We start from the raw sequence: 11,962 nt of genomic DNA on the forward strand, positions 1-11,962 counted from the left end.
AAATGTCATTTCTATTTATTATATAAACATTACCAGAATGTCTTCAGAACCGTGTAGTCACAAAATGTCATTTCTATTTATTATATAAACATTACCAGAATGTCTTCAGAACCGTGTAGTCACAAAATGTAATTTCTATTTATTATATAAACATTACCAGAATGTCTTCAAAACTGTGTAGTCACAAAATGTAATTTCTATTTATTATATAAACATTACCAGAATGTCTTCAGAACTGTGTAGTCACAAAATGTCATTTCTATTTATTATATAAACATTACCAGAATGTCTTCAGAACTGTGTAGTCACAAAATGTCATTTCTATTTATTATATAAACATTACCAGAATGTCTTCAGAACTGTTGTCACAAAATGTAATTTCTATTTATTATATAAACATTACCAGAATGTCTTCAAAACTGTGTAGTCACAAAATGTAATTTCTATTTATTATATAAACATTACCAGAATGTCTTCAGAACCGTGTAGTCACAAAATGTCATTTCTATTTATTATATAAACATTACCAGAATGTCTTCAGAACCGTGTAGTCACAAAATGTCATTTCTATTTATTATATAAACATTACCAGAATGTCTTCAGAACCGTGTAGTCACAAAATGTCATTTCTATTTATTATATAAACATTACCAGAATGTCTTCAGAACCGTGTAGTCACAAAATGTCATTTCTATTTATTATATAAACATTACCAGAATGTCTTCAGAACCGTGTAGTCACAAAATGTCATTTCTATTTATTATATAAACATTACCAGAATGTCTTCAGAACCGTGTAGTCACAAAATGTAATTTCTATTTATTATATAAACATTACCAGAATGTCTTCAAAACTGTGTAGTCACAAAATGTCATTTCTATTTATTATATAAACATTACCAGAATGTCTTCAGAACTGTGTAGTCACAAAATGTAATTTCTATTTATTATATAAACATTACCAGAATGTCTTCAGAACTGTGTAGTCACAAAATGTAATTTCTATTTATTATATAAACATTACCAGAATGTCTTCAGAACTGTGTAGTCACAAAATGTAATTTCTATTTATTATATAAACATTACCAGAATGTCTTCAGAACTGTGTAGTCACAAAATGTAATTTCTATTTATTATATAAACATTACCAGAATGTCTTCAGAACTGTTGTCACAAAATGTCATTTCTATTTATTATATAAACATTACCAGAATGTCTTCAGAACTGTGTAGTCACAAAATGTCATTTCTATTTATTATATAAACATTACCAGAATGTCTTCAGAACCTGTAGTCACAAAATGTCATTTCTATTTATTATATAAACATTACCAGAATGTCTTCAGAACTGTGTAGTCACAAAATGTCATTTCTATTTATTATATAAACATTACCAGAATGTCTTCAGAACTGTTGTCACAAAATGTCATTTCTATTTATTATATAAACATTACCAGAATGTCTTCAGAACTGTTGTCACAAAATGTCATTTCTATTTATTATATAAACATTACCAGAATGTCTTCAGAACTGTAGTCACAAAATGTAATTTCTATTTATTATATAAACATTACCAGAATGTCTTCAGAACCGTGTAGTCACAAAATGTCATTTCTATTTATTATATAAACATTACCAGAATGTCTTCAGAACCGTGTAGTCACAAAATGTCATTTCTATTTATTATATAAACATTACCAGAATGTCTTCAGAACTGTAGTCACAAAATGTCATTTCTATTTATTATATAAACATTACCAGAATGTCTTCAGAACTGTGTAGTCACAAAATGTCATTTCTATTTATTATATAAACATTACCAGAATGTCTTCAGAACCGTGTCTTCAGTCACAAAATGTAATTTCTATTTATTATATAAACATTACCAGAATGTCTTCAGAACCATGTAGTCACAAAATGTAATTTCTATTTATTATATAAACATTACCAGAATGTCTTCAGAACCGTGTAGTCACAAAATGTCATTTCTATTTATTATATAAACATTACCAGAATGTCTTCAGAACTGTGTCAAAATGTCATTTCTATTTATTATATAAACATTACCAGAATGTCTTCAGAACTGTAGTCACAAAATGTCATTTCTATTTATTATATAAACATTACCAGAATGTCTTCAGAACCGTGTAGTCACAAAATGTCATTTCTATTTATTATATAAACATTACCAGAATGTCTTCAGAACTGTTGTCACAAAATGTCATTTCTATTTATTATATAAACATTACCAGAATGTCTTCAGAACCGTGTAGTCACAAAATGTCATTTCTATTTATTATATAAACATTACCAGAATGTCTTCAGAACCTGTAGTCACAAAATGTCATTTCTATTTATTATATAAACATTACCAGAATGTCTTCAGAACTGTGTAGTCACAAAATGTCATTTCTATTTATTATATAAACATTACCAGAATGTCTTCAGAACCGTGTAGTCACAAAATGTCATTTCTATTTATTATATAAACATTACCAGAATGTCTTCAGAACTGTGTAGTCACAAAATGTAATTTCTATTTATTATATAAACATTACCAGAATGTCTTCAGAACCGTGTAGTCACAAAATGTAATTTCTATTTATTATATAAACATTACCAGAATGTCTTCAAAACTGTGTAGTCACAAAATGTCATTTCTATTTATTATATAAACATTACCAGAATGTCTTCAGAACTGTGTAGTCACAAAATGTAATTTCTATTTATTATATAAACATTACCAGAATGTCTTCAGAACTGTTGTCACAAAATGTCATTTCTATTTATTATATAAACATTACCAGAATGTCTTCAGAACTGTTGTCACAAAATGTCATTTCTATTTATTATATAAACATTACCAGAATGTCTTCAGAACCGTGTAGTCACAAAATGTAATTTCTATTTATTATATAAACATTACCAGAATGTCTTCAGAACCGTGTAGTCACAAAATGTCATTTCTATTTATTATATAAACATTACCAGAATGTCTTCAGAACCGTGTAGTCACAAAATGTCATTTCTATTTATTATATAAACATTACCAGAATGTCTTCAGAACTGTTGTCACAAAATGTCATTTCTATTTATTATATAAACATTACCAGAATGTCTTCAGAACTGTAGTCACAAAATGTCATTTCTATTTATTATATAAACATTACCAGAATGTCTTCAGAACCGTGTAGTCACAAAATGTCATTTCTATTTATTATATAAACATTACCAGAATGTCTTCAGAACCGTGTAGTCACAAAATGTCATTTCTATTTATTATATAAACATTACCAGAATGTCTTCAGAACCGTGTTGTCACAAAATGTCAATTTCTATTTATTATATAAACATTACCAGAATGTCTTCAGAACTTGTAGTCACAAAATGTAATTTCTATTTATTATATAAACATTACCAGAATGTCTTCAGAACTGTGTAGTCACAAAATGTCATTTCTATTTATTATATAAACATTACCAGAATGTCTTCAGAACTGTGTAGTCACAAAATGTAATTTCTATTTATTATATAAACATTACCAGAATGTCTTCAGAACTGTAGTCACAAAATGTCATTTCTATTTATTATATAAACATTACCAGAATGTCTTCAAACTGTGTAGTCACAAAATGTAATTTCTATTTATTATATAAACATTACCAGAATGTCTTCAGAACTGTGTAGTCACAAAATGTAATTTCTATTTATTATATAAACATTACCAGAATGTCTTCAGAACCGTGTAGTCACAAAATGTCATTTCTATTTATTATATAAACATTACCAGAATGTCTTCAAAACTGTGTAGTCACAAAATGTCATTTCTATTTATTATATAAACATTACTAGAATGTCTTCAGAACTGTGTAGTCACAAAATGTCATTTCTATTTATTATATAAACATTACCAGAATGTCTTCAGAACTGTAGTCACAAAATGTAATTTCTATTTATTATATAAACATTACCAGAATGTCTTCAGAACCATGTAGTCACAAAATGTCATTTCTATTTATTATATAAACATTACCAGAATGTCTTCAGAACTGTTGTCACAAAATGTCATTTCTATTTATTATATAAACATTACCAGAATGTCTTCAGAACCGTGTAGTCACAAAATGTCATTTCTATTTATTATATAAACATTACCAGAATGTCTTCAGAACTGTAGTCACAAAATGTCATTTCTATTTATTATATAAACATTACCAGAATGTCTTCAGAACCTGTAGTCACAAAATGTCATTTCTATTTATTATATAAACATTACCAGAATGTCTTCAGAACCGTGTAGTCACAAAATGTAATTTCTATTTATTATATAAACATTACCAGAATGTCTTCAGAACTGTGTAGTCACAAAATGTCATTTCTATTTATTATATAAACATTACCAGAATGTCTTCAAAACTGTGTAGTCACAAAATGTCATTTCTATTTATTATATAAACATTACCAGAATGTCTTCAGAACCGTGTAGTCACAAAATGTCATTTCTATTTATTATATAAACATTACCAGAATGTCTTCAGAACCGTGTAGTCACAAAATGTAATTTCTATTTATTATATAAACATTACCAGAATGTCTTCAGAACCGTGTAGTCACAAAATGTCTTCATTTCTATTTATTATATAAACATTACCAGAATGTCTTCAGAACCGTGTAGTCACAAAATGTAATTTCTATTTATTATATAAACATTACCAGAATGTCTTCAGAACTGTGTAGTCACAAAATGTCATTTCTATTTATTATATAAACATTACCAGAATGTCTTCAGAACTGTAGTCACAAAATGTCATTTCTATTTATTATATAAACATTACCAGAATGTCTTCAGAACTGTGTAGTCACAAAATGTCATTTCTATTTATTATATAAACATTACCAGAATGTCTTCAGAACTGTGTGTCACAAAATGTCATTTCTATTTATTATATAAACATTACCAGAATGTCTTCAGAACTGTGTAGTCACAAAATGTAATTTCTATTTATTATATAAACATTACCAGAATGTCTTCAGAACTGTGTAGTCACAAAATGTAATTTCTATTTATTATATAAACATTACCAGAATGTCTTCAGAACTGTGTAGTCACAAAATGTAATTTCTATTTATTATATAAACATTACCAGAATGTCTTCAGAACTGTGTAGTCACAAAATGTCTATTTATTATATAAACATTACCAGAATGTCTTCAGAACTGTTGTCACAAAATGTAATTTCTATTTATTATATAAACATTACCAGAATGTCTTCAGAACTGTTGTCACAAAATGTCATTTCTATTTATTATATAAACATTACCAGAATGTCTTCAGAACTGTGTAGTCACAAAATGTCATTTCTATTTATTATATAAACATTACCAGAATGTCTTCAGAACTGTGTAGTCACAAAATGTCATTTCTATTTATTATATAAACATTACCAGAATGTCTTCAGAACTGTTGTCACAAAATGTCATTTCTATTTATTATATAAACATTACCAGAATGTCTTCAGAACTGTTGTCACAAAATGTCATTTCTATTTATTATATAAACATTACCAGAATGTCTTCAGAACCGTGTAGTCACAAAATGTCATTTCTATTTATTATATAAACATTACCAGAATGTCTTCAGAACTGTGTAGTCACAAAATGTCATTTCTATTTATTATATAAACATTACCAGAATGTCTTCAGAACCGTGTAGTCACAAAATGTCATTTCTATTTATTATATAAACATTACCAGAATGTCTTCAGAACCGTGTAGTCACAAAATGTCATTTCTATTTATTATATAAACATTACCAGAATGTCTTCAAAACTGTGTAGTCACAAAATGTCATTTCTATTTATTATATAAACATTACCAGAATGTCTTCAGAACTGTGTAGTCACAAAATGTCATTTCTATTTATTATATAAACATTACCAGAATGTCTTCAGAACTGTAGTCACAAAATGTCATTTCTATTTATTATATAAACATTACCAGAATGTCTTCAGAACCGTGTAGTCACAAAATGTCATTTCTATTTATTATATAAACATTACCAGAATGTCTTCAAAACTGTGTATTCACAAAATGTAATTTCTATTTATTATATAAACATTACCAGAATGTCTTCAGAACCTGTAGTCACAAAATGTCATTTCTATTTATTATATAAACATTACCAGAATGTCTTCAGAACTGTGTGTCACAAAATGTAATTTCTATTTATTATATAAACATTACCAGAATGTCTTCAGAACCGTGTAGTCACAAAATGTCATTTCTATTTATTATATAAACATTACCAGAATGTCTTCAGAACCGTGTAGTCACAAAATGTAATTTCTATTTATTATATAAACATTACCAGAATGTCTTCAGAACCGTGTAGTCACAAAATGTCATTTCTATTTATTATATAAACATTACCAGAATGTCTTCAGAACCGTGTAGTCACAAAATGTCATTTCTATTTATTATATAAACATTACCAGAATGTCTTCAGAACCGTGTAGTCACAAAATGTCATTTCTATTTATTATATAAACATTACCAGAATGTCTTCAAAACTGTGTAGTCACAAAATGTAATTTCTATTTATTATATAAACATTACCAGAATGTCTTCAAAACTGTGTAGTCACAAAATGTCATTTCTATTTATTATATAAACATTACCAGAATGTCTTCAGAACTGTGTAGTCACAAAATGTAATTTCTATTTATTATATAAACATTACCAGAATGTCTTCAGAACTGTGTAGTCACAAAATGTAATTTCTATTTATTATATAAACATTACCAGAATGTCTTCAGAACTGTGTAGTCACAAAATGTAATTTCTATTTATTATATAAACATTACCAGAATGTCTTCAGAACTGTGTAATCACAAAATGTAATTTCTATTTATTATATAAACATTACCAGAATGTCTTCAGAACTGTAGTCACAAAATGTAATTTCTATTTATTATATAAACATTACCAGAATGTCTTCAGAACCGTGTAGTCACAAAATGTAATTTCTATTTATTATATAAACATTACCAGAATGTCTTCAGAACCGTGTAGTCACAAAATGTCATTTCTATTTATTATATAAACATTACCAGAATGTCTTCAGAACTGTTGTCACAAAATGTCATTTCTATTTATTATATAAACATTACCAGAATGTCTTCAGAACTGTTGTCACAAAATGTCATTTCTATTTATTATATAAACATTACCAGAATGTCTTCAGAACTGTTAGTCACAAAATGTCATTTCTATTTATTATATAAACATTACCAGAATGTCTTCAGAACCGTGTCATTTCTATTTATTATATAAACATTACCAGAATGTCTTCAGAACCGTGTAACAAAATGTCATTTCTATTTATTATATAAACATTACCAGAATGTCTTCAGAACCGTGTAGTCACAAAATGTCATTTCTATTTATTATATAAACATTACCAGAATGTCTTCAGAACCGTGTAGTCACAAAATGTCATTTCTATTTATTATATAAACATTACCAGAATGTCTTCAGAACTGTAGTCACAAAATGTCATTTCTATTTATTATATAAACATTACCAGAATGTCTTCAGAACTGTTGTCACAAAATGTCATTTCTATTTATTATATAAACATTACCAGAATGTCTTCAGAACTGTGTAGTCACAAAATGTCATTTCTATTTATTATATAAACATTACCAGAATGTCTTCAGAACTGTTGTCACAAAATGTCATTTCTATTTATTATATAAACAAAGAATGTCATTTCTATTTATTATATAAACATTACCAGAATGTCTTCAGAACCGTGTAGTCACAAAATGTCATTTCTATTTATTATATAAACATTACCAGAATGTCTTCAGAACTGTAGTCACAAAATGTCATTTCTATTTATTATATAAACATTACCAGAATGTCTTCAGAACTGTGTAGTCACAAAATGTCATTTCTATTTATTATATAAACATTACCAGAATGTCTTCAGAACTGTAGTCACAAAATGTCATTTCTATTTATTATATAAACATTACCAGAATGTCTTCAGAACCGTGTAGTCACAAAATGTCATTTCTATTTATTATATAAACATTACCAGAATGTCTTCAGAACCGTGTAGTCACAAAATGTAATTTCTATTTATTATATAAACATTACCAGAATGTCTTCAGAACCGTGTAGTCACAAAATGTAATTTCTATTTATTATATAAACATTACCAGAATGTCTTCAGAACTGTAGTCACAAAATGTCATTTCTATTTATTATATAAACATTACCAGAATGTCTTCAGAACTGTTGTCACAAAATGTCATTTCTATTTATTATATAAACATTACCAGAATGTCTTCAGAACTGTGTAGTCACAAAATGTCATTTCTATTTATTATATAAACATTACCAGAATGTCTTCAGAACTGTGTAGTCACAAAATGTCATTTCTATTTATTATATAAACATTACCAGAATGTCTTCAGAACTGTAGTCACAAAATGTCATTTCTATTTATTATATAAACATTACCAGAATGTCTTCAAAACTGTGTAGTCACAAAATGTAATTTCTATTTATTATATAAACATTACCAGAATGTCTTCAGAACCATGTAGTCACAAAATGTCATTTCTATTTATTATATAAACATTACCAGAATGTCTTCAAAACTGTGTAGTCACAAAATGTAATTTCTATTTATTATATAAACATTACCAGAATGTCTTCAAAACTGTGTAGTCACAAAATGTCATTTCTATTTATTATATAAACATTACCAGAATGTCTTCAGAACCGTGTAGTCACAAAATGTAATTTCTATTTATTATATAAACATTACCAGAATGTCTTCAGAACCGTGTAGTCACAAAATGTAATTTCTATTTATTATATAAACATTACCAGAATGTCTTCAAAACTGTGTAGTCACAAAATGTAATTTCTATTTATTATATAAACATTACCAGAATGTCTTCAAAACTGTGTAGTCACAAAATGTAATTTCTATTTATTATATAAACATTACCAGAATGTCTTCAAAACTGTGTAGTCACAAAATGTCATTTCTATTTATTATATAAACATTACCAGAATGTCTTCAGAACTGTTGTCACAAAATGTCATTTCTATTTATTATATAAACATTACCAGAATGTCTTCAGAACCGTGTAGTCACAAAATGTCATTTCTATTTATTATATAAACATTACCAGAATGTCTTCAGAACTGTTGTCACAAAATGTATTTCTATTTATTATATAAACATTACCAGAATGTCTTCAGAACTGTAGTCACAAAATGTCATTTCTATTTATTATATAAACATTACCAGAATGTCTTCAGAACTGTTGTCACAAAATGTCATTTCTATTTATTATATAAACATTACCAGAATGTCTTCAGAACTGTGTAGTCACAAAATGTCATTTCTATTTATTATATAAACATTACCAGAATGTCTTCAGAACCGTGTAGTCACAAAATGTAATTTCTATTTATTATATAAACATTACCAGAATGTCTTCAAAACTGTGTAGTCACAAAATGTCATTTCTATTTATTATATAAACATTACCAGAATGTCTTCAAAACTGTGTAGTCACAAAATGTCATTTCTATTTATTATATAAACATTACCAGAATGTCTTCAGAACTGTGTGTCACAAAATGTCAATTTCTATTTATTATATAAACATTACCAGAATGTCTTCAGAACTGTTAGTCACAAAATGTCATTTCTATTTATTATATAAACATTACCAGAATGTCTTCAGAACCTGTAGTCACAAAATGTCATTTCTATTTATTATATAAACATTACCAGAATGTCTTCAGAACCGTGTAGTCACAAAATGTCATTTCTATTTATTATATAAACATTACCAGAATGTCTTCAGAACCGTGTAGTCACAAAATGTCATTTCTATTTATTATATAAACATTACCAGAATGTCTTCAGAACCGTGTAGTCACAAAATGTCATTTCTATTTATTATATAAACATTACCAGAATGTCTTCAGAACCGTGTAGTCACAAAATGTCATTTCTATTTATTATATAAACATTACCAGAATGTCTTCAGAACCGTGTAGTCACAAAATGTCATTTCTATTTATTATATAAACATTACCAGAATGTCTTCAGAACCGTGTAGTCACAAAATGTCATTTCTATTTATTATATAAACATTACCAGAATGTCTTCAGAACTGTTAGTCACAAAATGTAATTTCTATTTATTATATAAACATTACCAGAATGTCTTCAGAACCGTGTAGTCACAAAATGTCATTTCTATTTATTATATAAACATTACCAGAATGTCTTCAGAACTGTAGTCACAAAATGTAATTTCTATTTATTATATAAACATTACCAGAATGTCTTCAGAACTGTGTAGTCACAAAATGTAATTTCTATTTATTATATAAACATTACCAGAATGTCTTCAGAACCGTGTAGTCACAAAATGTCATTTCTATTTATTATATAAACATTACCAGAATGTCTTCAGAACTGTGTAGTCACAAAATGTAATTTCTATTTATTATATAAACATTACCAGAATGTCTTCAGAACTGTGTCACAAAATGTCATTTCTATTTATTATATAAACATTACCAGAATGTCTTCAGAACTGTAGTCACAAAATGTCATTTCTATTTATTATATAAACATTACCAGAATGTCTTCAGAACTGTGTAGTCACAAAATGTCATTTCTATTTATTATATAAACATTACCAGAATGTCTTCAGAACCATGTAGTCACAAAATGTCATTTCTATTTATTATATAAACATTACCAGAATGTCTTCAGAACTGTGTAGTCACAAAATGTCATTTCTATTTATTATATAAACATTACCAGAATGTCTTCAGAACTGTAGTCACAAAATGTCATTTCTATTTATTATATAAACATTACCAGAATGTCTTCAGAACCTGTAGTCACAAAATGTAATTTCTATTTATTATATAAACATTACCAGAATGTCTTCAGAACTGTGTGTGTCACAAAATGTCATTTCTATTTATTATATAAACATTACCAGAATGTCTTCAGAACTGTCAGTCACAAATGTCATTTCTATTTATTATATAAACATTACCAGAATGTCTTCTAGAAACTGTAGTCACAAAATGTACATTTCTATTTATTATATAAACATTACCAGAATGTCTTCAGAATTGCCTTGTATATTACAAAGATGTCTTTGGGCATTACAATATGTAACATTACCAATGGCATTCAACCGTCAAAATGTCATTTCTATTTATTATATAAACATTACCAGAATGTCTTCAGAACCATGTAGTCACAAAATGTCATTTCTATTTATTATATAAACATTACCAGAATGTCTTCAAAACTGTGTAGTCACAAAATGTCATTTCTATTTATTATATAAACATTAAGGAATGTCTTCAGAAACGTGTAGAATCAAAATGTAATTTCTATTTATTATATAAACATTACAATAATGTCTTCTAGAACTGTAGTCACAAAATGGGCTCTATTTATTATATAAACATTACCAGAATGTCTTCAAGAACCATGTAGTCACAAAATGTCATTTCTATTTATTATATAAACATTACCAGAATGTCTTCTAGAACTGCGGTAACACAAAATGTAATTTCTATTTATTATATAAATGATCACCAAATGTCTTCAGAACGAGGTCCAAAAGTTTATTTTGATTTATTATATATAAACATTACTAGAATGTCTTCTAGAACCAGGTAGTCACAAATGTCATTTCTTATTATATAAACATTACAGAATGTCTTCAGAACTGGTGTCACAAAACAGTTCTTATTTATTTATAAACATTACTAGAATGTCTTCAGAACTGTTGTCACAAAATCATTTCTATTTATTATATAAACATTACCAGAATGTCTTCTTAGAACTGTAGTCACAAACAATTCTGATTTATTATATAAACATTACCAGAATGTC

This window comes from Tachypleus tridentatus, unplaced genomic scaffold (genome assembly GCF_004210375.1).
Source record: "Tachypleus tridentatus isolate NWPU-2018 unplaced genomic scaffold, ASM421037v1 Hic_cluster_1, whole genome shotgun sequence".
NCBI classification, from domain to species: domain Eukaryota; kingdom Metazoa; phylum Arthropoda; class Merostomata; order Xiphosura; family Limulidae; genus Tachypleus; species Tachypleus tridentatus.